This window comes from Canis lupus, chromosome 21, assembly GCF_003254725.2.
Source record: "Canis lupus dingo isolate Sandy chromosome 21, ASM325472v2, whole genome shotgun sequence".
Classification (NCBI taxonomy): domain Eukaryota; kingdom Metazoa; phylum Chordata; class Mammalia; order Carnivora; family Canidae; genus Canis; species Canis lupus.
In genome coordinates, this window is record NC_064263.1 from 39459790 (window position 1) to 39481872 (window position 22083).

At 34.2% G+C, this 22083-nt stretch overlaps 1 protein-coding gene and 1 pseudogene across 36 annotated transcripts in view; one reads left to right on the plus strand and one right to left on the minus strand.

The window, feature by feature from the left end:
• The window catches only part of SOX6 (SRY-box transcription factor 6), a 665863-nt gene that overhangs the window by 206785 nt on the left and 436995 nt on the right, over nt 1–22083 (minus strand). The window lies entirely within an intron of this gene.
• LOC112667306 (phosphatidylinositol N-acetylglucosaminyltransferase subunit P-like) lies at nt 7400–15349 on the plus strand (annotated as a pseudogene).

A 22083-nucleotide genomic window follows, 5' to 3' on the forward strand; every position in this document is an offset into this window, starting at 1 on the left:
TGCAGCAATTGTGCTCTTCGGAATCACTTAGGGACCACTACACAGGAAATGTGGCTCATGGAACGTGGTACCGGCTGTTTTTGGTTGTTTCTGGGTTGTCGGGTTTTTTTTTTTTTTTTTTTTTTCACCAAATGTATGAGAATTTCCTTCCTAAAATATAAACAACTTTCATTTTAAAAGTCATTAAAATCTATTGTGTACAAACAAGACAAGGATACCCAGGAACTCCCTAAATTAAGATCAAACTCCCCTGTCTATTCCAGGCACACTCACCTCTCCTTCAGCTTCCTTTCTCTCTAGCTGCAAAAGGAAGTCTATTCCTGGATCAACTGAGGTCTATTCATGTTGCAGATCCCAAAAGAGCAAGAACAATCCATGGAGTTCTGCCATCTAGGCTCCTAACCTCACAGCTGGGCCTTCAGCCCATTGTGCTTTATTAGCCCATCCTTTTGGGATCCGGAAATGAAGGTATCCTGAACCATCCCTCCTTCAGTATAAGACAGGCCGCCTATACATTACTGTTCTCTATGGATGATAATTGGTCAATGGCTACAGCTCCATCATTTACACAGAGAAATAATCATTTCTGGCCTTTCAGAAACATGGAATTCTTTGCCCCTTCAGGGGGGAATAAACCCCAAAAGAATTTGTTTCAATAATTGCTGTGTAAGATTGGTTCTTTCTGGAGAAGTCTCATCAGAATTAGGAGCTAGGAAAGAAGAGAATAAGAAAAACAGCTCTTATTTAACAAAGAAGTGTCTTAAAAGATTTCATGTGTTTTCTTATTTAATTTTCATCCTAATTGCATTGTAACAATTCCATTTCACGGATGAAAAAAACTAAGCTTTCAAAAAGTAAAGAAACTTGACCAAGTTAGGGCACTGGATTGGATATGAATTCAAGTCTTCTGATTCCTAACCTAAGGAAATCTGGAGGTGAAGGAAGAGGTATCTTCCCTTACGTCGCAGTTAGAATATATAGCAGGGAATGTCTAAGAGTTAGGAGCAATGCTCTAAGGGACCTAGAATTTTAATGCCATGTAAGGCATAGAAATACACAACTCCTCAGTAAGGCTTTGTTTACAAAATGATTTTAAAAGGTAGGCTAAGCCATTAGACAACCAAAGGAGGTGAGTAAATTGACCTTTGACAACTTATAGATGTAAAAATAGATCTTGATTTAAGTGATAGGCCTGGAGTTATTCAAGAAATTAACACTCAGTCTGGCAGTTAAGATCCTCTGCTATGTTTTATTCCCCAAACCCTATTTCCTTAACAAGTGTATGGCCTCCTCATTTCAAGCCCAAATACAAAGATCATGCAGACCATGGCACTCCCAAACATTCCAGATACAAAATTTACAATACCAATGAGAGGCTGAGAAATACACTCAAATATTTGCACACATCAAGTGTAGTATTGCCTTAAGGTGGCAGGCTGAGATGGTCAGATACTAGCCAAGAAGAAGTCACCTGGAGAAGTCTAGGAAGTGTTCCTAGCACTTCCTAGTGGTGGCAGTCTGAGATGGTCAGATACTAGCCAAGAGGAAGTCACCTGGAGAAGTCTAGGAAGTCTTCCTAGCAAGGACTGAGGAATCTGATACTACTAAGGCTTAGGATAGTTGCCTGTGTGAGCACGCCATACATATTATTGCCCCTTTCCAGGGTGTATTTACAACTTGCCTAGTGTAAATCAAGGGAATCCTTGCCCTAGCCCAATATACCTCATTGTACAATAATAATTGCTTAAAATTACATAGCATCTGCTTTGTGTTAGGAAGAGCTTTCTATATATAGAGAGATATATCAACTCATTGATTCCTTATAACAAATCCTCTGTAGTAGATCACGTTGTTATCTCCATGTCATAGATAGAGAATTGAAGCATAAAAAGGTCAAGCAATTTGCCCAAGTCCTAAGTGATTAAATCATATTTCTAAGATTCAAAATCAGGCAGTTAAGCCAGAGTCTCTCCTCTTAAACATATGATAAATGGAGAACAGTATCCTAAATGATCTACCCTCTCAAGACAACTTCACCCAAAGTAGTTGAAATTCTTTTTGAGTTTTTGCTGTCATTGTTGTTTTTAATACAATGTTTCCTGAGGTCCTTACTAAAATGCAAAAATGTACCTAGGGAAGGATCTATGATACCTTTTGTTCTTTAAAATAGCTCAACCCGCTAGCACAAAGCTCGTTTTTGACCTTTCAGCATAAGACACAAATATCTACCATTGTTTATAGTTACTTTCCATTACTAATCCAATCTCATGCTCTCATACTCTTACTCTCTCTCTTTTATTTTCCATCTAATCTTATTTCCTCCAAATTCTAAACTCCTGGTATTGAGACCTCCCCATCTGGATTCCTGTTTAAACTCCACCAGACCTAGTAAGTAAACCTGAACTCTCAAATATTGAAACTTTAGTTTTCTCTAACAGATTGATTTGGCTTGTTCTCTAGCTTTTAGTGGCCTTTTTGGCTCCTCCTTAAATCCCTACCTCAGGTCTGCCCCCAATTAGATCAGCAACCTAGAGAGCCTAGTCCAGACCACCTTTTCTTCCCATAGTGTTTATAGGTATCAGCACATCCCAGTGGACCTGGCTGTTGCTAGTGTTAAGACTGCAATGTGAAGGTGTGCTAAAAACTTTACATTAAAACAAAACTGAAACAACAACTAAGAGAGATTGCTTATTTGTGTTTTTGCATAATCACAGATAGTTCACAGATTGCCGAATTATGGTACTGAGTATCTGACCAGATAAGTGACTAATAATACAGATTCTACCCATTACAAACTCAGATGAGCTTGTGGAAGGAAAATGGAAATGGAAATTTCATACCGATTCTGAAATCACAGTTTCTTTGATTGTTCTTTCATAGCTGAATACATCTGGATGAGTAGCAAATTCTTTTCATTCTCTGTTTTGACTTTAACAATGATTTCTGGTGTAATAGGTGTTATCATCATCTTATTATAAAAACACATCACATTCAGAAAGCTTTTTTGAAGTTTATCCAATGTTTCCCATGTAAAATCCATAATATTCAGGGCACAAATATTAAGGAAAACCAAAGAAAGTAAGAAAGACAATTACAACCTCAGTCCAGAAATAACTACCGGTGTCCCATCACAGGATGATCTTTAACATGCTAATGTAAACATGAACAAAATGTTTTAAATATTTTTAAGCCTTTTTTAAAAAAATTAAACATCAAATTATGTTTGTTCAGCCTATATATAAAAAATCAATTTAGTCACAAATAGGATTTCTTATTCTCATACTGGGACATTCTCTTACAAATGCATAGAAAAGTATGATTCAAGGTTTTAAAAGAGTTAGGAGAACTTCAAACAACAATTGCAGGTTACAAATGGAATTTTAAAAGAAGTTTATAAAAATCATTTCAAATGTAACTTCAAAACGTTTATGGTTTTACAATTGTCACATGAAGAAAAATAAGGATTTCTAATTTTTTAACTTGAAAGCAAAAGCTGGCCATTTGATCCAGAGGCAAGAAAGGAAAAAATATTAATATTTGAGCCTTGTGAGGAATAGAATACCACAATCAATGAGATAGTGCTAATAAATAACCTCAGCAGGGCTGGATGCCACTTTTTGAAGAGACAAACGTCTGAAAAGGCAACAAGAAGACGATTACAATCATTACATTTAAGGGTGATATTAAAAAAGAACTTTGCTTATAAAAGACCTTATAACATCAGTAGTCCCAGAAGAATGGCAGAGGTAACAGGCTCTGCAAATACACAGATCTCAAATGCATCCTCCTGCTAGACTCTGTTGGCTCCCCATCCAGGTTTAAAACTTCTGCTGTGAATTAGGTAAGAATCTGTTCGATTCCTAATTCTATATAGAAAAGTGGTGGGGAGGAAGAGCAAAATGATAGGCCATTATGGGCAGTCCTAACTGACTGCTTGCAGCTGATGGGCAGGCTGTGTCATATTCATCTCTACGACAAAGCACAGATTTTAACCATGGGGCCTGCCATTTATTTTGTGCTCAGTGAAGTTGAAATGAACTCATAACCAACTCTGTCTGAATTGTTAGTTCTCAGACTAGAGATAGGCAGCCATAGCAATTAACAAACCAGATGGAATTGCTCTAGACTTCGGCAATATTTCAGCCATATCTGAGTTGCTTCCAGTGTTAACTGACTGAACTTAATAATCATCTCCATAGCTATATAAGCAATAGAAAATCGAATCCAATTAAAAGAGATAAATAATGAAGTTTGAAAAGCTAAAGAAATGTAGATTCAGATACTATAAACATTTTTTGAGCACATATGATGGTCCAAATACTTCCTATACACTAAGGTTAGTATTAGCATTTTTATCTGTTTCAACAAACTTGGGAAAATGAGGCAAAAAGGTTAAAATATGTCTAAGATAACAGCTTGTAACCAACAGAGCTATAATTCTAAACCAAAAGATCTGATCCCCAAGCCCAAACTCTTTCTGGTAAACCACAAATGTTTCTAGGGGGAAAAAAATGACAACTAGTTTAAGACAATAACTTCATACAGTCTTCATGAAGTCCTTCTGCCTTTTTTTAAGGTTACTTTATTCATAGATATTTAGGACAATTACAATGTAATGCTATTTAAAATCTTGTAAATAATAAATAAAGTCTAATAACTAAGAAGACTGAGTCTATATAAACAGATGTTTAAGCGTCCATCTCAGGTCATGATCTCAGGCCTGTGAGATGGAGTCCTGCATATGTTTCATGCTCAGTGGGGGTTCTGCCTGAAATTCTCTCTCTTCCTCTCCCTCTGTCCCTCTACCCCCTCCCACTCTCACATAAGTAAATAAATCTTTTAAAAAATATATTTTAAAATAAAATTAATAAGTCCTTAAAAAAAGGAAAATACTCAGATGTTGCACCTAGAAATTAAATTTCAAATTGCATGAAAACAATTTCAACACTTCTCTGAACACCAACTACAATTTATGAGGTAGAATCAACTGAAAGACTACATAAACTATATGGATGAGCAATTATACAGGAAACGGTTCAGAGGGACTTATATTGTTGTATTAACCCTTCTAACATCACCTTCTTCCAATAGAATTGAATTATATGCCAAGACACTGTAATCAGAGATGAGGTTCTAGTTCTTAATTGCCAAAAGAAAGAACTGCCAAAAGAGTTGCATACAGTTGATAAGCTAACTCATTCAGCTGTGCTTAAGCAACCAAAGCTTTTTTAGAGGAATTTTTTTTTAATACATTTTATTTATTTATTTATGAGAGACACAGAAAGAGAGAGGCAGAGACACAGGCAGAGGGAGAAGCAGGCTCCATGCATGGAGCCTGATGCGGGACTCGATTCCAGGTCTCCAGGATCATGCCCGGAGCTGAAGGTGGCACTAAACCGCTGAGCCACCGGGGCTGCCCTAGAGGAATGTTTTTTAAAAAGTAGACTCTTCAATGGACAAAATCCATTCTTTGGTTGAATTTCAAAATTTACCAAGGTGGCTCAGTGGTTGAGCATCTTGCCTTTGGCTCAGGTCATGATCCCAGGGATCTGGGATCGAGTTCCATATTAGGCTCCTCGCAGGGAGCCCGCTTTTCCCTCTGCCTATGTTTCTGCCTCTCTCTCTATTTCTCAGTCTCTCTCTCTCTCATGAATAAATAAATAAAATCCTTAAAAAAAATTCCACTGGGAAGAATGACCCTGACTCTATCGCTATAGACTGATCCAAATCAGTGTCTCACAATATTTTAAAGTCTATGCCTCCTTCCCAGCTTTCTCGCACTATATTTTATATACCTACTCGAGTCAAGATTTTGTTTAGCTGATTCACCTTCCATAGTTTGTTTAAGAAAATAATAGGCGTATTAATAAACTTTAACAAACTATAAGTAACCTCCTTTTAGATTTCTTTTTTACGTATCAAAAACAATTATAAATATGTTGAACGGATATCTGCAATTTGTTTCCCCTACACCTACAAGCTTAAAACAAAGTTGAACAATTTTAACTACTCATTGACTTTATAAAAACAACACATTCTTACCTGACACAACTTATTGACACGTTTCCAACATATCTCTAATCTCTTTTAAAAATGTTGATAGGTTGCTTTCTGTCTTTTCTGTCTGTTTCTTTTTTTCTTTTTTTGTTTTTATTATTATTTTTTCCCAACCTAATTTTTCTCTTTTTAAACTTTTTATTCAAATTCCAGTTAGTTAAGATGCGGTGTAATATTATTTTCAGGTGTACAATATAGTGATTCAAAATTTCCATATAGCACCAGGTGCTCATCACAAGTACACTCCCTAATCTCCATCACCTATTTTTAAAATTTTTTTCATTTAAATTCAATTGAGTTAACATATAGTATATTATTAATTTCAGGGATAGAGTTTAGTGATTCATCATTTGCATATGACACCAGTGCTCATTACATCAAGTGCCTATCACCCAGTTATCCCATCCCTCCACCCACCTCCCCTCCAGCAACCCTGTTTGTTTTCTATAATTAAAAGTCTCCTGTGGTTTGCTTCCCTCTCTCTTTTTAACTTATTTTATTTTTCCTTCCCTTCCCCTATGGTCATCTGTTTTGTTTCTTAAATTCTACATACGAGTGAAATCATATGGTATTTGTCTTTCTCTGACTGACTTATTTCATTTAGCATAATGCTCTCTAGCTCCATCTGTGTCACTGCAAATAGCAAGCTTTCATTCTTTTTATGGCTAAGTAATATTCCACTGTATTTATTCTTATCTATTCATCAGTTGACAGGCAGTTGGGCTGTTCCCATAATTTGGCTATTGTAGATAATACTTCTATAAACACTGGGATGCATGTGTTCCTTTGAACTATTATTTTTTGTATTCTTTGGGTAAATACCTAGTAGTATAATTGTTGGGTCATAGGGTAGTTTTATTTTTAACTTTTTGAGGAAACTCCATACTGTTTTCCAGAGTGGCTACACCAGTTTGCATCCCCACCAACAATGCATGAGGGTTCCACATTCTTGCTAACACCAGCTGTTTCTTGTGTTGTTTATTTTAGCCATTCTGACAGGTATGAGGTAATATCTTATTATCTTTCTGTCTAATGTGCTGGGATTCCAGAAGTACTCAATTATTATGCACAAATGACATATTTTATTTTTGTTATGTTCTATGACAAAGACAATTTACCTGATCACTGTTTTGGCAACAATAACAGACATAATCTTCTGAATTACTTGATAATGTTATTTGTCTTTCAATTTGTTTACTAAGCTATTTCCCCAGCACCTAAACCAGTTCTAGACACATAGCAAGTCTTCAATGAATACTTATTGAAAGGAATTCTATTATATGAATTAATTCAGATAATTCATCATCCAAATGAGGACATTTGTTAAATGAATGGAGGCGCTATGAATGACTACATCAAGAACACAGGTGTAAACCAGGCAATCCCAGGTATGCTCAAACATAGTCTTAACATATTCTCACTTAATGTCAGTTTCCAAACAATGTTACATAAATAGAACCCTAGAGTTGATAAACTTCATAGAAATTCCATGAAATATGGAATTTTATACTGTTGGTAAGCCTGAAATATGGTTGATGCAATGTTATAGAATAACTGGGCTCAACTCATCACTTTTGAACACATATAGAAATTCAAAATAAATAATTATAGGTATAACAGACCTATCATCTAGAGTAAACTTAACAATATAATCTTAAGTCTTATAAAGCTTGTACAAATGCTCTTTATTTGCCAAGTATTTTGAAGAGAAATTTTTAATATAACATTCACAGAAATAGTTTTCCGTGAAATGTAATTCCCAGTTAAAGAGATATAAGGTCATGCTAATTTTTCTCATTTTGAAGAGACAAGCTTATAATTTTACTTAGTAATTAACTAAAAAACACAAAAATTTCCATCTATAAATGATGAGAATATTAAAATGTCTAAATCTTATAGCATTATATCATAAATTTTAATTTTGATATTAAGTACATGTTCTTTCATATGATAAATATACAAACACATAAATCAATGAAAAACTTGTATTTGCTTCTGAAGATTCTAAGGCCTTGGGTTATACCAATGAAGAAATAATGAAAATTATTTTAAAGGAAAACTAATGGAAAATCTTGTCTAGCATAAAGTAAAATAAAACTTTCCCTCTTTATTTTAAGTTGAAAATTCAACCAAATTTTTGGAAATACATACCAGACTTTTAATCAACAAAAGCCACAGAGTCAATGGCCTTTGAGTAATTCTATGGGAAAAGTATTTCCCCCAGTTCTACAAAACAGTATTAGAAAATCTACATGCTTACAATCATTCCAGAGAGTTTACAGTTAATTTTCTAAGAAATTAACAGCAACATTGTTTACCAAATTTCTTCCTAATATAGAAAAATAATTAATTCCCAAATTATATTAATAGGAGTATGAAAAGAAACCACCTATACCTCCAGAACTGAGCTACATTTGAGTCCTAAACTATATTTTCAAACTTATGCATAGGCAGTTCTAACCAGACATTACCAAGCATAGTGGGATTAAAAGGGGTTCTAAATGAAATTTAATTCTTACTATGATTCTATAATTGGATGTAATTTATATAGTTAATTATAAAGACCATCAATAATTAAAAAACTGAAGGGTCTAGGGGTGCCTGGATGGCTTAGTTAGTTGAGCAACCGACTCTTGATTTTGGCTCAGTCATAATCCCAGGATCCTGGACCCTCTCCCTCTTCTCTCTCTCTCTCTCTCTCTCTCTCTCTCTCTCTCTCTCTATATATATATATATATATATATATATATATATATATACAATCTTAGAAAACAAACCTGAAGTATCTAAATCAGGTGAAGATTTAAAAGGCACTGAAAAAAAAGCAAACACCAAAATACAGTAAAATCTACTCTATGTGATTTGGGAAAAAAGTTTCTGCCATTCCTTGAGTTTTCAGGCATCCCTTTATAGGGATACCTGAGTTAAGTTGTAATAGTGTTAATTCATAGTTGTAAAAGTTACATCTGAGGCAGCAGAAATCCATTTTTTAAAGAAAAAAAGTCTAAGATACTAAGGTGAACATCAATTAAGAAATTTCAAAACTGTAGATCCAAAGGCAAGTGTTAAACCACTACAATGCTAGTGTAATTAAATAGATATTTGGTGTGAATTTGGAAAGAGCCAATAAGAGTTTACTCTGGCAACCCAAGAAATCATCATCAAGGTGAGGTGATATTATTTTTACTATCATTCATTATCATTATAAAGTAAACACCATGGTAGAAATTCTACCAAGTTAGTAACTCTACCAAGATAAAAGTTTACCATAAGGAATTATTCAGTATTAGGCTACTCATTTTAACCTTCTTTCTATTTGAGTTAGTAAAGTGATACAAGTCTATCATGAAAATAGCCTTATTTAGTCTAAAAGTTTATTGTTAAAATGGATATATAAAATTATTAAATATTTAGTTTATATAAGGTGAGTAGACATGAATGATAACATTGTTTCAGCTAATCTGTACATGAAAATAAGCTCGATGTAATATAAGTCAAAACAACTAAAAAGGTACTAGAAAGTGCTTTTACATACATTACATTTTCTGAACCTTAAAACCCCCTAGTAAGACAGCTATCATTATCTTCATTGCCAATTTACAAATGAAGAAAAAGATAGGGAGGACACAAGATTTACTTAAAATCACATAGCCAGATCTTAAACCTTAACTTCAAAACTATTTATTTTCCACTTCAAAACAGCCAATTCTTCTAGACTAATATTCTGAGAATGTATTTTCTTATCTTGAAGTTTCACAGCTCTCATCAGCATTAAAGTAACATTGTGCTTATTTTCCCCAGCCTGAAGTCCCAGGTTGACCTCATACACTGGAAAACAGGAAAACTAGAAGGGAGTGTGTGTGTGTGTGTGTGTGTGTGTGTGTGTGTGTGTTGGTGTATATGGATATAGCTTAATGTATTTTCCAATTTGAACATAAGCAAACAATTGTTACAAAGCTCATTGCCTAGCTGAGCTTTTTAAGGGGAGAAAGGGAGCATTATGAAAGAAAGAAAAAAATATATCACATTTTTCCCAATCAACCCAGTTTTTTGTTCTCCATATTTTCCATCACTGTTTCTACCACCGTTAATCTACATCTGTAGGTGATCTGTCAAAAATTCACCTTATCTATTAGAAAATAATTTGAAATGTCTTTTTTAAAGTATACTTACTTAAACAATCACAGACTCAGAAAATCAATGTTGTAAAGAATCAAAGAAGTCATTCAACAACCAAGTTTTACAAATCAGGAAGTTGAAAGCCAGAAGGGGAAAGTGATATGCCTGATGTCAGAAAGGTAATTCAAGTTATGATGAGACCATAGAAGTCCTGATCAGAACTCCTTCCACTGTAACATGCCACCTTTTAAAAAACCAAATGAAGTGTAATCATCCACTTTAAACTGTTTTTGGAAGATGGTTGATTTCAGGAATCATTTTCCTCAATCCACTTAAAAAGTAATATTGATTCTTCTTTAAATGCATTTTCACTTCCTCAAGTCTATCAGGTAATCTAACAATAAGATGCTAGTCAATGATAGAAGCAATCAATAAGTAAATATCTTAAGAAGTACAACTTGCTCGAGGATACTAAGACTTTCACTCTGGAACCTCAGCATACAAGTTTTCATATGGGTTGGTTTAAAGAGATTAATCAGAGTTCAAATGACACCTTTTCAGAAACAGCGAATCAGGATGTTTCATAGGTAAAACAGTTACATATGGACTTGGCAAGATTTCAGTGCCCACCATTGATCAAATTTAACAATTGGAATACTATGGACCACAAGAATCTTTGCATTTCATTGGCCCATGTATTTGAAAACCTGAGCACCTGCAGGGTTATCCAGATCCTAATTGCCTTTATTTTATTTTAATTTAATTTAATTTTATTTTTTAATTTTATTTATTTATTCATGAGACACACAGAGAGAGAGAGAGAGAGAGAGAGAGAGAGAGAGAGAGAGAGAGAGGCAGAGACACAGGCAGAGGGAGAAGCAGGCTCCATGCAGTGAGCCGGACGTGGGACTCCATCCTGAGTCTCCAGGATCATGCCCCGGCTGAAGGTGGTGCTAAACCACTGAGCCACCCGGGCTGCCCCCTAATGGCCTTTAACGCTCTGGTTTCTCTTCAGATCGCATAAATCTTTCGCCTTTTACTAAATAAGAGCAAGAGCTATATAAAGAACACTAGTCTTAAATTCCTCAGGATAAAAATCTATGTGTTAAAAATATTCACTGAAACAACGCTGATGATAGTGAAAAACTGAAAACAAATGGAAAGTCCAATTATAGTGAAATGAAGTGAACAGATCTATCTACATGTGGGTGCTGATCACACAGAGGCAAATCAGATTTTTAACCAATTTTAGGAAAAGCCTCTAAAAAATGAAAAAATGCCATGTAATAATGTTAAGTGAAATAAAAGTAGCATAACACTGTGAAAAAACAGGCAGAACAAAAAGATCTGAAAGGCAATCTAACTTAAATCTGTTTTTAACTGGCAATTTTAGCATGTTTTCCTTTAGTATGATCACATACTATAGATGTCTCTTGATAACACAAGTTAGGGGCACCAATGTCCTATGTTGTTGAAAATCTGCACGTACCTTTTTTGTTTAGTTTTTATTTAAATTCTAGTTAGTTAACATACAGAGTAATATTAATTTCAGGTGTACACTATAGTGACTCAGCACTTCTGTACCACACCGTCCGTGATCATCACAACAAGTGCATTGCTTAATTCCCATCACCTATTTCACCCATCCTCCCATCCAGCTTCCCTCTGGTAACCTCAGTTTGTTCTCTATAGTTTAGAGTCTGTTTCTTGATTTGCCTCTTTCTCTCTTTTTCATAAAAGGGATTTTTAAAAAATCAGTGGATTTTGGGAGTGTAGGACAACAGAAATGCAGAAATTTGTTAAGATTAACAGATAAAACTCTCAAGCTGAGGTCAGGATAAATCACATAAGCATATATTTAGTAAGAATTCATTGCTTGCTAGTATATAGAAAGTCACAGAAATAGAAAAAAATAAAATTCAAACATAGTATGATGCTCATCTTCTGATTTGCAAGGTGTGTAATAAGAAATAGTAGAGTATATTAAAAATTTTGATTATGAAGTTGTATAGTGGAAAATGACTGGATTATAAACCCAGATATCTGGGTTCTAGTTTTAGTTTTGCCACTTTGTGGAAGTGGTTTTCTGGGCCTCCATTTCACCACTTGTAAAATGAGGGTGTTGGACACTTCTAGTTATAGGTTATAATCTAGAAATATTCCATGACTATAGACTCTCTCTGAAATTTTAATTTTTTTTTATGAAAATCATTCCATCTTGCCTGTATCTGTAAAGTTCATTAGCATCTTGGTAGCATGAGAAAAAAATCATTTATGTGACCACGAACTTAAATGTAAACATATTGTGGACAGTTACATGTGAAACAGGATTCAAAATGAAGTAAGTATTGCTAAGAGAGTCATTCAAAACAGAGTCAAAAGAACAATAAGGAAGTAGAGCTATATGCATATTTCCTGTTTCAACTGTCGGAACACCATGAACTTTGACTTTTGTCAATTACAATTTGTCATTTGCAACTCCACCACCTCCTTGAACACATCCTTCCAAATTGAACTGAAATAGAAATAATGGGAAAGCCTATCATCTAAATAGCCAATTGTGTATTACATAGTTTAAATTTTGCCAGCACCAATCATAATTCTTTCAAAATAAGTTATGTAACCTCATGGTTTTTGCTTTTATAAAACTGCGTTCCCCCCTCCTAACTCCAAGCACACCTTAAATTTCAGAGGATTCTGTGTCTCCTAAGTTATAATCCTTAAGACTACAAATAAACTCTGGTTGCCTTACAGCCACTTGTTGATTGACAAGACATCTATACTCATTAGATTAACATCGTATTACAACCCAGCACTAACTATTTAGATGTGATTTTTTTTAAGTTAACTTTGAGAGTAACCTCACCACATTTAAAAACCTCCTTCTTTTACAATGTGACATTAAAATTAACGTTAGTTTGGCCAGCAAATTCACTAACTCACAAAATATATTTTTGTCTTTTTATGTTTACAAAAAAAAAACTGGAATAAAAGAATACGTAAGTTGAACTTATATCATTCTGTAAATGAAATATAACTTAATTTTTGACTTATCATAGTTTCATATGTAAGTTTACAGGTTTTGTTTATATATTTTAGGAATATATAGGAAGCAGTATGGAGATGTGTTTAAGAGCATGGGCTCTGGAGCCAGATTGCCTAGTTTTAAAACTTAACTGTAACTTTAATCTTACTGATCTCTTTTATAAAATTGGAATAACAACAGAGTATTGTATACATCAAGTAAGTTAACACAAGTTAATACACATGAAGCACTTCAAACAGTGATTTCACATAGTAAATATTGAATAAATACTTGTCAATATAGTCATATAATGTCTATTATTAAAAATCCATTTTAGCATCTATCCTGGGGCACCTGGGTGGTACAGTCAGTTGGGTGTCCAACTCTTGGTTTCAATTCAGGTCATGATCTCAGGGCTGTAGGATTGAACCCTGCACTGGGCTCCATGTTCAACATAGAGTCTACTTTAGATTCTTTATCCCTCTGTCTTTGCCCCTGCTACTCATGTTCTCCCTCTGGAATATAAATAAATAAATCATTTTTTTAAAAAAAGTTTAGAATCTATCTCAACAGTGAATAAAAGTTATATGATATACAGAAAAGGAGACAGAACATAAAGACTCCTAACTCTGGGAAACGAACTAGGGGTGGTGGAAGGGGAGGAGGGCAGGGGGTGGGGGTGAATGGGTGACGGGCACAGAGGGGGGCACTTGACGGGATGAGCACTGGGTGTTATTCTGTATGTTGGCAAATTGAACACCAATAAAAATAAATTTATTATTAAAAAAGTTACATGATATAGAATTATGATATATTTTATTCTAAATGTTTAATAAAGTTCTAATATTAGACATTTTCATTGACTACAAAATATCAGTTTATTCCAACATCCACAAGGATGAAGATGGTAGTTGGAAATTCAGGCATGGTCCCATCAATCACCCAGTTAAACTTTTCAAAGGTTCTCCACTAATAAAGCCCAGACTTTTTTAAATGGCTTACATACCCCTTTATGATCTTGTACTTGTTTGCCCATCTAACCTCATTTCTCACTTTTCCTGTCCAACTTTAACACCTGCCCACCTCAAACACAAACGCACATGCACACATTATTTTCACTAAAAACGTAAAATTCCCCAGAAAAGTAATTTCACTGTCACATTTTCAGGTCTCATCTATTCATATTGCAAACATTCTCCCACTCATTTTTTTCTACTGTAGTGTTACTTTAAAAGTGAGAGCTGGAAATACGCTAATCCTTAGCAATAGAGGAATGGATAAACAAATTATTCTTCATTGATCTGGGTATGTTATGCAAACATCTCTGAAGATAATGTAAAGAATTCATTCATTCAATTAAATATCTACTGAGCATCTTCTATGTATTGTTCTAAATTCTGCAGATTAGTGAGAAAAACAGACAAAAGTTTCATCCCTCAAAATGAGATAAATCTATATTAAAGAAAAAAAAGCAAGCTGCAACATTTTTATTTTAAAAATTCCATTTTTAAAATAGGCTAGCAGGGGCTAGAGCAAAGAGAGAATTTTATGTTATAACTTTATATACTTCTATATTCTGTTGTACAATAATGTACAGTGATAAGTGATGCTATACAATTCTTAGAACTATTAGGGACAAAATATCTCAACACCCACACTCACCATACACCCAAGGAAGGTGTGTGGAAGGCCCCATTCCCCATCCATCTTGGCTGCAATGCAATGAGACTGTCTAAGGCTACAGGGAAAATTCACCATCACCATTGACAGAGAGAACAATTTATGGCTTTGTTCTTTTCTTAAGCTCCCAATTTGGCTACGTACCATATGTCATAAGGGCTTTTATTTCTGAATCTTGACTAAACTCCATGGGCTAAATCTAATGTCCTCAAAAATATTGGGCAGTTTCATGACCTGTCTATCTCTTCATTACTACAGTAATGGGTTATGTACTATCATTTGGAATAAACATGATGAGTAGATCTCCATTTATCTTCATTCATACAATCAAAGGTCAATAATATGCTAATAATCAACAGCAGAAGAAATACCAAGGAAAAGATCATCTCAGGATTAAGAGATATTCTATTTAGTGAAGTCAACCAAATGTTCTTTCTTGCAGTCAAATAACTTGACACCAAAAATTGAATTTGATTAAGACTAACACCAAACATTTAATATGTGTTTGACATAATAATTTTGACCATAATTATTTTGACTATCTTTCTTATTAATACCCAATACTGAAAGGTAAAAAACTTAAGTTGAACTTGAGTTCCATTAATATCATTACATGTTCTCAAATATTTGTTATTAATAGACAGACTAAATAAAATCATGCATTTAAAAAAAGAGTAAAATATCTCTCACTCAAGGGCACATAATTGTTTATAAGTTATTTCTTCCTAACATAAAGAAAAAAATTTCTGCTAAGAATCACGTAAGGAAAGTTAAGGGAATGGGATTTGAGGTGAGAAGATATTTAAAGAAATTAGGTTCCTTCTAAATTAATGTTTTAAATAATTGTGTGTATACTGAATAATAATCAAAGATTTAAAAAATAAATATATAACTTTTTCGGGGGAGAAGTTTTGTTCTCCTCACTACCATTATATTTACATCTATTACTTGACCCATACTTTTCAAAAAGCATTTTGAACATCATCAGGGTCCACTTTTATATGAATGCTATATGCATAAAATTATGTTATAATATTACTATGATCTTTTTGTCTTTTTCACTGCATTGGCATTTATGATAAAGATGGAAAGCCAATGATAAGTAGAATTACTAGTGCCTTATCATAAATCAAGCCAGTGACAGAATTGTACTAGTTAGTGGTCACTGAAGTCTTTGTAACCACACATATGTATTTTTTTATTCATTTTATTTTTTTCCAAGATTTTATTTAAATTCAAGTTAGTGTATAATGTAGTATTGGTTTCAGGAGTAGAATGTAGTAATTCATCACTTACATATAATACCTAGTGCTCATCACAAGTGCACGTGTACTTTTCTTAATGTCAGTTTCACTTAAAAACTCTTGATTTAAAAAATAATCTTATTAAATATCAACTTACAGTATACTTTGTAATTAATAATTATTTAAATTTTTCTTAATTTCTAATACTAAATGTGTCAATAGACAAAAGCCACATAAACAAAAGTTCTTTGGGTCTTCATTAATTTTTAAGAGTATTAAAATAGACCTAAAATTGCTGACCTATATGTAAACAATTCTGAGACTCTAGTCTTATCAGACTACAAGTAAATTGAGTTAACTGCTTTCCCAACTCCAAAGACATAGGAAGCACTCAAATATGTGCTAAATGTAAATGATTCTCAAAACTATTCCAGGAAAAAATATAATTTAAGAATGAATAAAAAGCATGAGTTTTGAATTAGAGCTGAGTTAAAAACTAGTTTTATGGTTTTGGACAATTTTTTATGCTTTTTCTGAGCCTTTGTTTGTTCATATATGAAATAAGGTTTATAGTATCTGTCCAGAATAACTGTTGTTAAATATTGATAAGCAAATATTTTTCAATATTGTTAAAAAAGAGAGTGAAGATATAGAGCAGTTTGAACTCTAATACGCTGCTGGTAGTAATGAAAAATGGTGCAGCTGCTTTGGAAAATAGTCTGCAGTTCCTCAAAAGGAACTGGGTCCATATCAAGAGGAATGCAAACATACATCCACACCAGAACTTATATAATGTTCATTGCAGCGTTATTCATAATAACCCCAAAATGGAAACAATCCATGGCCATCAACTGATGAGTGAATTAATAAAATGTGGCATAGATCCATATAATGGAATATTATTTGCCCTTGAAAAGGAATGATATACTAATATCTGCCACAATATTGATGAACTTGGACAACATTGTGCTAAGTGAAAGAAGCTCATCACAAAAAAACACGTATAATTCCATTTATATAAAATATCCAGAATAAACAAATCTATAGAGATAGAAAGTAGATTGGTGGTTACTTGGGGCTGGGAAATTTGGAGAGAAATGGAAGATGACTGCTCAATGATAAGGGATTCCTTTGGGGTGATAAAAATATTCTCAAACTGATGGTGATGATAACTGCACAACTCTATGAAAATACTTTTAAAAAACCTGCTGAATTATATTCTTTAAATGGGTGGATTTTATGGTGAATTATATTTAATAGAGACACTGCCAAACAACTAGCAAACAAGGATGCAAAATGCGTGACACACATCAGAAGTTCAATAAATGGTTTCTTTGTCTTGGTAATAAATGATGTGTCTTTCAAACTCCACTCAGAAACCTAAGACACATCACAAAGGTTAGAGCAGATTCAGTTAGACTACGGGAAATAATTTATATATCAATGGTCAACAAACAGTATAATGCATTAAACAAAGAAATTCCTGTTTACAGGGTGCCTGGGTGGCTCAGTCAGTTAAGCATCCAACTCTTGATTTTGGCTCAGGTCATGATGTCAGCATTATGGGATTGAGTCTTCTGTTGGACTCCACACTGGGCATGCTTGGGAGTCCTTCTCTCCTTCTTCTTCTCCCTCTCCCTCTTCTTTTCCCCCACCACCTCATTCATGTTCTCTCTCTTTCTCTCTCTGAGAAATAAAAAAAGAAATTCCTATTTTCTTGTCTAGTTATTCTTATTGATATAATAGAAACTGTCCCTTTTTAAAAATTTCTGTGAAAGATGAATGAAAAAAATAGGATTGACCTTCTAAGATTCCTTGCAGTTGTGTAATACGAACTGAAATTTAATATCTGAGTTAAATTTTGATGTCTTAATTGAGGCTTCCTAGTATGTTTCAGGAAAAAAAGCAGAAAATCTTGTATTTGAGATATGAGAAAATTGCTTAGCAGATAGTTACTAACAACTTCCCTCAGTTAAATTGCCATTAATGAAAAGAAATAAGTAATCTCTATCTCATATTTCCTCTTTGTATTAAAGAATAAAATTATTATATTGTACAATAAAGTTTTGGATTGCAAATTCATTGAATATAAAGGTTACCTTGAAAAATATCCAATGCATGCCAAGAAGAATCATACTAAGAAGCAAAACACACTCTAGAACTATTGTCTTTTTCAATGGAAACAAAATTGTCTACGCTCTTGCCTACTTGAGTTAAAAGAGGTATTTTTGATGTTCAGTTAAAAGAGGTACTTTTTGTATCTGAGTTTCAAATTTGAGATCTGCCTAATGGCATAAGTGATCAGACGGATATTCTGATCTTGAGGCATAAACTAACTAGAACCTCCATTCAGAAGCAGAAGCATACTGGAGAAGCCAGGGTGAGAAGACAGAAGAATAAAAGCAATTTCTCAGTCTTCACTGACACTCATAGGCTTCTCGTACATCTTTTAAATTCACTACATTCATTCAATCATTCATTGAGTAAATATTTGTTATATACCTTGGGTCAAGCAGTGAACTCACACAAACTGTTTTCATGCAATTTATCTTCAAGTGGGGAAACTCAGATAATAAAGAAATTAAAAACTAAAAAGTATATTAAGATACAGCAAATGTTATGGGGGAAAAAAAGCTAAGTAGGTAGAAGAGGTTCCAATGTTAAATAAGATTGTCATGATAGGATTCTCTGAGAATGACAATTAAGCAAGAACTTAATTAAGCAAGAGCTAGATAAATGATCCAAGAGAGTATTGAGGAGTAGAGCATTCCAAGAAGAATAAACAACAAATGCAAAGGTCCTGAGGTGTGTGACTGTTAGGGGAAATTAGTAGGTAAAGAAACCATGAGTAAAAAAGAGCAACAGGAAGAGGTGATATTTTGATATAGCAAATATATATTTGGTCTTCATCGCCAGTTTTAGCTTCAAAAATACTTGAAATTCCCTGAGTAGTAAGAGTGAGAGGAGTGTCTATCGCTCATAATAAGCCCCTCTCAACCCCACCTGAGTTTATGTTTATGAGGTGATTCTTAATGAGCCCCTACATAGTTCCAGGATATGGGCTGCTTGCCAGAGGAACCAACTATGTGATTAGAAAGTTGGAACTTTCAACCTTACCCCTGACCTCTGGGGAGGGGAGAGAGGCTGGGGACTAATTTAATCACCAGTGGCCAATGATTTAATCAATCATACCTATGTAATGGAACCCCATAAAAATCCTGAATGAAGACAGCCAGAGAACTTTAGAGTTGGTGAATACATCCTTATCCCAGGAAGGTGGAGCTTCCCATACCCCATGGGAAAAGAAGTCCTATGCTCAGGACCTTCACACCTTGCCCCATATATCTCTTCATCTTGCTATTCATTTGTATCTTTCATAACAAAAAAGTAATAGTAGAGGGTTTACCCAACTTCTGTGAGCCATTAAAACAAAAAATCAAGCTGAAGAGGGGGTTTGGGGAACTCCTGATTTGTAATCAACTTGGACAGAAGTGTGGATGAACTGGGGACCCATGACACATAATTGGTGTCGGAAGTGGACAGCAGTCATGTGGGATTAAGCCTTTAATCTGTTGTGTGGGCAGCCTGTGCTAAATCTGTTTTTTTTTTATATGAAAATTGAATTAAATTGTAGGATACCCAGTTTGTGTCCACAGAGTGTTGAAAAATTGTTTGGTGTGGAAAACTCACATTTCTTTGGTGAGGGCAGTGTTTTGAGTAGAGAAACAGCTTTCGTTTAGGAGAGTAATAGAAGATGAATTTAGAGAAGAAGGAGAGGGTCATATCTATCTTGTAGGACCTTTGGGCCATTGTAAGAGCTGTGGCCTTTATTCAAATTAATATGGGGATCCATTAGAGGCTTTTCAGACAAAGAGTGATAACGGTTTTACTGACATTTTAAAAGGATCCACCTTGCTTTTCTGTGGAAAACAGATTGTATGGAGACAAGGGTGAAAGCGTAGTACAATAATCCATGCAAGAGAGATTGGTGGCCTGGACCAAGTAATGGTAGTGGCATTTAAACTTGGGTAATTTGAGAAGAATTAAATATTTACAAAAATATGGAGCAAGTTTTAAGGAAAACAACAAGGGATAGTGATATACCCAGGAGCTAGTTATAGAATGAAGCTGTTATCATACTGAGGCCTTAAAGCATATGGGAAAAGGATGGTTGCTGGAACCTAGAGAATACAGTTGTATGGACAGGGTCATGAAAGGGCCACCACCAACCTGCAGCAAGGAAAGAGCTGTGAAGAGGAAGAGGACACCAACCTTACTCTCCCCCAGCTCTCCTGAGCCTCTCCTGGGTTGACCCCAAATGGATGTCAAAAAGAGAGGGAACTCAGTACTGTTCTCAGTGCACAGAGTGAATTTAAAAGGCATAGAGAAAGATAAATGGAAACTATTTCTTGTAGCGAGGAATCAAGGTTAACTTTAAGGTTTGTGACCTCAGGACCCAGGGCAGAGTTGCTTTTTAACTGAGATGGGAAAGAATTTAGGTACAGTAGATCTGGGAAAGAAATCAGGAATTCCATTGTAGACATGTTAAATTTAAAGTGTTCAAGTAGAAATGTATAGTAGAAGACTGGATATATAAGGTTTGAGCTCAAAAAGGAGGTCTGGGCTGGAAATTTAAATACTAACCCTAGTTGTTATGGATTTGAAATACCAAAGAAAATGTGACACTGATCCATAAATACAAATGATTCCCTTTCTTTGAGAGATAATTCTTTTATTTACTTTGAAGGGGAAAAAAAACCCTTTAATAATATTAGAATGAATTCCCTCTTTAGCATCCTCTAAAGCATGAGCTAAAAAGTTTATAATTATCTGTGTTATAATTATCTCCCTATGCCATTATAAACTGTGACCTCCTTATGGGTAGAAACCATTTGTTAGTCATCTTTTTATTCCCAATATCTAGCATATAAAAGCCTCTCAAAAATGTTGAGGACACATGAGTGGAATTAATGAAAATATAAATAAATGAAAATAGGGTTGGGATTTGTAGGGTATCCTGAAGGTGTTATCTACAATGCCATATTAATGAAAAAAGTTTAATTTTTATAAAAAGAATCTCTTCTACCTGACTGTCTGAAGACTCAAATATCCTGACCCATTCTGTAACAGGAAGTCAAGGGGAGGCCAAGAGTCACACTTTAAACAAAAGAGGCTTAAGCAACTTTAAAAGCCTCTGTTGGTAAAGCAAAGAGCAAGCACTATGGATAGTCTGAGTAAAGAGGGTGGCTCCATACCAGATAATAACAAATCACATTTATTTGTTTGTTTCCTGTGCCCTTGAGGCAGAGCCTGTTTTTATTTTTTGTAATATTAATTATACTAAATTTAGTGTTTATCCTTTCAAAACCTGTTTTTACACAGTTACTATATGTGGGTTTATAAGAAAATATTTATGGTACTTTTACATGTTTTAGTTATATTAATCTATCATATACTAGATATATAATTTTGTGTCATTTTTCATTTATTCATGTCTTCAAATTCATACATGTTGATATATATAACTCTTGTTTATTTTGACTGCTTCTATATTTTGATTACTTTATAAACAATGCTACAGGGAACATTCTTGCACACATGCAAGAGTTTCTTTAGAATATATATATGTGTTTGTGTATATATATGTGTGTGTGTGTGTATGTGTATGTATACTGGGATATGTATACCTACATATATATATATATATATATACTGAATTGCTAGTTGATAGAATATGTGCATCTTCAACTTTGCTAGATCTAGTTAAACTCAGGGTGGATATATAAACTTACATTCCTACAAGTAGTTTATGAGAATCCCAGTTCCTCACATTTAATCTTTGCCAGTCTGATAGATATGAAATAGTATCTTATTATTGCTCTAATCTGCATTTCCCTAGTATTCAGGCATCCTCTTCTGTGAATTGCCTATTTAATTTTAAGCCAGTGTGGAATCAAC